This window comes from Crocuta crocuta, unplaced genomic scaffold (assembly GCF_008692635.1).
Source record: "Crocuta crocuta isolate KB4526 unplaced genomic scaffold, BGI_CrCroc_1.0 scaffold784, whole genome shotgun sequence".
Taxonomy (NCBI): domain Eukaryota; kingdom Metazoa; phylum Chordata; class Mammalia; order Carnivora; family Hyaenidae; genus Crocuta; species Crocuta crocuta.
This window is the reverse complement of record NW_027527953.1, coordinates 276,186-282,476: the sequence shown is the minus strand read 5'-3', so window position 1 is coordinate 282,476 and position 6,291 is coordinate 276,186. Positions and strand designations below refer to the sequence as shown.

General features: G+C 40.5%; 1 pseudogene; it reads left to right on the top strand.

Annotated features, from left to right (window-relative positions):
- Positions 1 to 6,291, top strand: part of LOC144222035 (uncharacterized) — a 137,372-nt pseudogene that overhangs the window by 3,330 nt on the left and 127,751 nt on the right.

Genomic DNA, 6,291 nt, shown 5'->3' with positions numbered 1-6,291 from the left:
CAGATCTGGATTTTAAAAACCAAGACTGAAATGAGGGAAACATTTTGGTCAGTTTGGAAGAGCCGGTTGTTTTTTCGGGGAGGGGGTTTAGTGGTTGAGCTACAATTAGCTGCTGTACTCTGGAGAAACAGTGAACTTCTATCAGTTTTAACCAACAGCTAAGAAAGAAACTGGCAGTTTATTTTTGGAGTTCACTGATGGATTTAGATGTTTTGAATACCTTTTGTCTTCCTTGCTAGCTCAGAATTTTCCCTCCTTGTCTATTCAAATCTTATCCTTTTGGCCAAAATGGAATTCAACCATTCCCAAAATTCAATCAAAGATGCCACAAATAGGGGTACATGGATGGCTCAGTGGGTAGAGCATGGAACTCTTGATTTCGGGGTTGTAGTTTGAGCCCCACATCGGGTGTAGAGATACCTTAAAAATTTTAAGGGGCACTTGGGTGGCTCGGTCAGTTAGGTGTCCGACTTTGGCTCAGGTCATGATCTCAACACTCGTGAGTTCAAGCCCCACGTGGGGCTCTGCTGACAGCTCAGAGCCTGGAGCCTGCTTCAGATTCTGAGTCTCCCTCTCTCTGTGCTTTTCTCCCACGCATGCTCTGTCTCTCTCTTTCTCTCTCAAAAATAAACAATTAAAAAAATAAAGATGCCACAAATTTACAAATGAAAAAATAGAAATTTAGAGAAGGCAAGGGACATCTTTATATTTAAATAACCATGTAAGTACTGTTAGTCAACTTACCATAAAAAGAAATGACATTAATGATATAACAACACTGTTCAGTAGCCAGTCAGGGCAGTCAGCCTTGTGCTCAGATACAAAAGCAGAGCTTTACAGAAAACCAAAATATCAACATAAAATTTAATTAGAATTAGCCATCTCTGCAGGCTATTTGGAGCTATCCTCTTTTTTACCATTTATGATATTTGGAAAGAAGTGTGAGGTTCATGATAATAGACAGGAAACGTCACAGGTTTGTGACCTTTCCTGAGTACCAGAGACAAAACGCATTCATTACCCACGCTTTGGATCATTTCCTCAATTGGGAAACCACAGCAATTTCACTTTGGAAGACACTGAGAATTTCACAACACGATGTAGTACAAGAAGAATCCAAAGCCATGTAACTTCACCAGAGACTGAAAATGTGTGTAAATGCATTGAAATTTTAGTTGACAAGATGAGGGAGTGGTAGCTTTGGTACTTTATTATTATCCACACCAGTGATTTTCATGTTTTTTGGTCACAGAAATCTTTTGCAGAAGTCTGAAATATAAAAGAGTGAAGCAGGCCTGATCTGGTGAAAGCAGCCATCCCCTTGTCCACTACCATACTGCAGATTCTCAAGCAATTCTTTTGAAAGAATAAATGAATAAGTGGACGAGACACTTACAAGAAATCACTAGGTATCTGTGAAGCAGTTTTCAATCTGCTATATAACTCACTAGTTTTTAAAGACGAGAAACTTCTGGAAGATATGAAGAACGCTAAATGTAGACCAAACAGCATTTCATGTTTGTGTGAGGATTTAGAAGCCCCTCTCCTGCCTACAGAGCCTTAATACCAAGTATCGCTATTTTGTGACTGAAATACCGATAGAGGGTTCTTACATTTTGGTCATACAAAAAAATGCATTTTATTACAATTTGTTTCAAACATATTTTATTACAAGATTTCTGAGTGTGGACTACATTTCCAGAAATATGACAAAGGTCATACCTCATGAAATCACACACTTAGGCAAAATAACACAATTCAAATCACAAATTCCATTTTTATCCATAGATACGGCCTCACGTGATCAAAGTGTAAGAGTTTTTGGAACTGATAGTCCTTTTCACTTAAAAACAAAAATGTTTTCAAAATAAAGGATTACAAGTAATTCTAGGAGTAATTCTTTCATTAAAATAAAAGATTAAGAGTAATTATTTAAGAATAATTTTTCTGAGGTATTTGTGCATGGCTATGATGGTTAATTTTATGGGTCAACTTGACTAGGCCAAGGGATGGCCACAAATCTGGTTAAATATTATTTTAGGGTGTATCTGTGAGCTTGTTTCCAGATGGAAGGCATTAACAGTTAAATTGGTGGACTGGGTAAAATAGATTCCCTCCTGTACGTGGGTTCGCATCATCCAATCCATTAAGGGCCTGAATAGAACAAAAAGACTGAGGAAGGTTGAAGTAGCTCTTTCTCTCTCTCTCTCAATCTTTCCCTCCCCCTGCCAACTGTATGACCNAGCCTCTGCAATCACATGAGACAATTCCTCATAATAAATCTCATTTCATATATTATATTGTGTATTGTAAATATTACATATATGTGCATATATATGTATGTATATGTATATATTTTATATACATAAGTATATTTTTAATAGATTTTATACACACACACACACACNTGGTTTTATTGCCAATAGTAAAGAGAGCACTGATGGTCCATGGCATGATCTGGCAACAGAGATATGCAAAATAACTGCGCTGGATGTTGCTAATCAGCCACTTACAGGAAGCAAGGAGCTGAGTGACTGAATGTGTATATAATACTTTTAAACATAGCTGAAAAATTATACAAATATAATGAGATTGGCAAGTTGCCCCTAATGTCACTGGACAAAGTGGTGAAAGAAAAGGATGAGCTCAGGGATTCAAATTCCCAATTCAAGTATCACATAAATGACCTGAGGGCGTCTCCCTTTGCCCTGAAGNCGGAACCTCATAAAGGAACCAGCCAAATTACAACTTAAGCTGAACTCCCAGCCTCTCTGAGTGTCTATTGTTAAAGTGCGGGCATTGATTGAAAAAGAACAAGATCCTGTAAATTGAGATGGGGACATGTGCACTGAACCCCTAAATTCTAATGCAAGTGGAAGAGATCTCCCTGCTCACAGCAGAAGCAGCGTTTCCACCTCTCGTGTTATCAACCTCTCTACCCCTCAGTCTCACTGGCCTTTCCACCAGTCTAAGGGGATAAATGTGCATTATAATCTCAAGGAAGGGATTCAAAGGCCTAGGACTATTGAAATTTAGCGTGGATTTGTCATTTGAGACTTTTTCACCCACACAGGGAGGGTCTGGAGGACATATGTGAGAGATGAGTATGTGAGGGGAGCTCTGGCATACTCGGAGAGCTCTGTGATTGCAGCCCTAGGGGACCATGGGGAAGCTAAATCCTCTCAAGTAGGCAGAACGTGGAACAGGGCACCTTGCTTTATACTTTGCTTGTAAGAAGAAATGACCAGACACGTGCTGTGGCCAGTGGTTTTGCTGAGTGCTTAGGGACTTAGAAGGAACATGATCGGAAAATTGATGACAAAGAAATCTGGGAAAGAGCTATGTGGAGAGACCTCTCTGAATGGGCAAAAAATCATGATGATATTTGTTTCCAGTGTGAATGCTGGCCAAAGCGTGACGTCAGCAGAGGAGAATTTTCATCATCAAATGGATAGGATGACCTATTCTATACATGCCAGTCAGCCTCTTTCCCCAGTCACCCCCGTCATTGTCCAGTGGCCTTATGAACAAAGTGTCTGTGGTGGGAGAGATGAAGGTTATCCAGGGATGAAGGTTATGATGAGGAAGCTCATCAACATGCACCTTCATCCACCAAGGCTAACCTGGCTATGGCCACCACTGAGTGCCCCATCTGCCTGCAGAAGACACTAACACCGAGTTCCTGATCCGGTGCCATCCCCAAGAGAGATCAGCCAGCTACCTAGGGGAGGGCTGATTATACTGCCCTGCTTCCATCTTGGAAGTGGTGGTATTTTGTTCTTACTGGAATAGACACCTGCTCTGGATATAGATTTGCCTTTCTTCCATGACAAAGCTACCATCCACGAACTTACAGAACGCCTTCTGCATTATCATGGTAGTCTGTACAGCACTGCTTCGAGTGAAAGAACTCACTTCATAGCAAAAGTGTGGCAGTGGGCCCATCCTCATAAAATTCACTAGTCTTGCCCTGTTTCCCACCATCAGCTGGCTTGACAGAACTGTAGAATGGCCTTCCGTAGACTCAGATCTAGTGTCAGCTAGGGGGCAATACAGTGGAAGCCGAGGGCGAAATTTTCCAGAAGGCTGTATATGCTCGGAATGCAAGGACAATATGTGGTGCTGCTTCTCTGATAGGATTCATGGGTCTAGGAATCAAGGGTTAGAAATGGAGGGGCATCACTCACTATTACCTCTTGGGACCTGCTAGCAAAATATTTGCTTCCTGTTTTTGCAACTATAAGGGCCAAGGGCAGGCCACCCCGAAATGTGCCACTTTGGCATGTTGATTATTTTAAGTTTATTTTTGAGAGAGAGAGAGGGAGCATGCACACACACAGAAGTTGGGGAAAGGCAGAGAGAGAGAGAGAGAGAGAATCCCAATCAAGCTCCTCAGTATTAGCGTAGAGCTGATGCAGGGCTCAAACTCACACACCATGCGAGCATGATCTGAGCTGAAATCAAGAGTCAGACGCCTAACCGACTGAGCCACACAGGAGCCCCATGGCATGTTAGTTATTTTAAATAAAAGTTACTTAAGAGATAGTCTGTACAAGAAGGAAACTCAGTCCCTCCTCTGCCCCCATGAAAGCAAGAAATAAATCTCCCATGTAAAAGGTGTCCTACATGCACCAGGAGGTAAAGAGACATCCTTATCACCAGAGATATAGGAAAGTTAAAGCTGAGAATACTATATAAACAAGCCTTGTTATGTTTACTATTTATTATCGTAGCCCAAATTCTAAGGTATTTAGAAATTCATTCCTAATTGAAACTCCCAAAGTTAAATTTTCTTTGTCCTGTTAGTTCCTTACAGATAATATGGTCTCTTTGTCTAAAAACTGCCTGCCTTGGTCATTTCTTTGGTTCTCAATTTCATTATTGGGACTCTGTGCACACATCATCAAACTTCGGATTTTTTTTCTCCTGTTAATCCATCTCACCTAAATTAGGTTCTTTGTCCAGCTGGAAAATCTTGAACAGTAGAGGAAGAATTTTTCCTTCTTGTCACGACCTTATGTTTTGCTGACCTTGAGGTCTTAATACTTCTACCAGAAAACTCAACAATGACTCTGTTCAACTGGAAGGTAAGACTACTGCCCAACCACTTTGGGCTCTTCATGCCTCTGGATCAACAGGTGAGTGACAGTGCTGGCTGGGGTAAGTGATCCTGCCTACTAAGGGGAAATCAGATTGCTACTGCACAAAGGAGGTAAGAGTATGTCTGGAATATGGAAGATCCCTTCAGGTGTCTCTTAGTATTATCATGCCCTGTGATTAAAATCAATGGAAAACTACAACTCAGTCCAACCAGGACCACTCATGTCCCAGGCCCTTCAGGAATGAGAGTTTGGATCACTCCACCGTGTAAAGAACTACAATGAGATAAGGTACTTCCTGAAAACAAAGGAAACACAGAATGGGTAGTAGAAAAAAGTAGTTATAAATACCAGCTATAACCACGTGACCAGTTACAGAAGCAAGGACTACAAATGCAATGAGTATTTCCTCCTTATTTTATTTTGTTACATATTTTACATTTAAAAATATTTTATCTATGTATGTGTATATTAAATATCTTTGTTTTTTGCTTATTCTCTCATCATGTACCATAAGATGTATTATTGACACTATATCACAGTATTTAAGTATTGTTAATTTTACATCACAGTATTTAAGTTATGGACATCAAAGAGAAGAGGAAACATCACTCGAGGACTTTACCTCCTGTTTTAGAAGAGGTTAGTGTGTTTTCGGTTGTACGCAGGATAGCTGTATCATGTTGCAACAATGACCTTGATTTTGTCTTTCTTTGGAGATTAAGTACGGATTAAGGAGGTATGCATTAATGCCAAGTTGACAGGAGTGGAATTGTGATGGCTAATTTCTTCTGTCAATTTGATTTTGCCAGAGGATACTCACATATCTGATTAAACACTATTTCTGGGTCTGTTTGTCAGGTGTTTTTGGAAGCAATTACTATATTTGAATTGGTGGACTGAGTAAAGCGCACTGCCTTCCTGAGTGCAGTGGGCATTATCTAATCCATGGAGGGAATGAATAGAAAAAGAAGGCAGAGGAAGGTTAGATTATCTCTCTGGCTGACTGCAGAGCTAACATAGGTTTTCTGCCCTTGCACTAGGACTTAAATATCATTGGTACTAATTATGGTTCTTGGGATTTAGGACTCAGACTGGAATTTATAGCACCCACTTTCCTGGGTCTCTGGTTTTCAGACAGCAGATCGTGGGACTCTTTGCAGCCTCTAGAGTCTCATGAGACAGTTCCTTA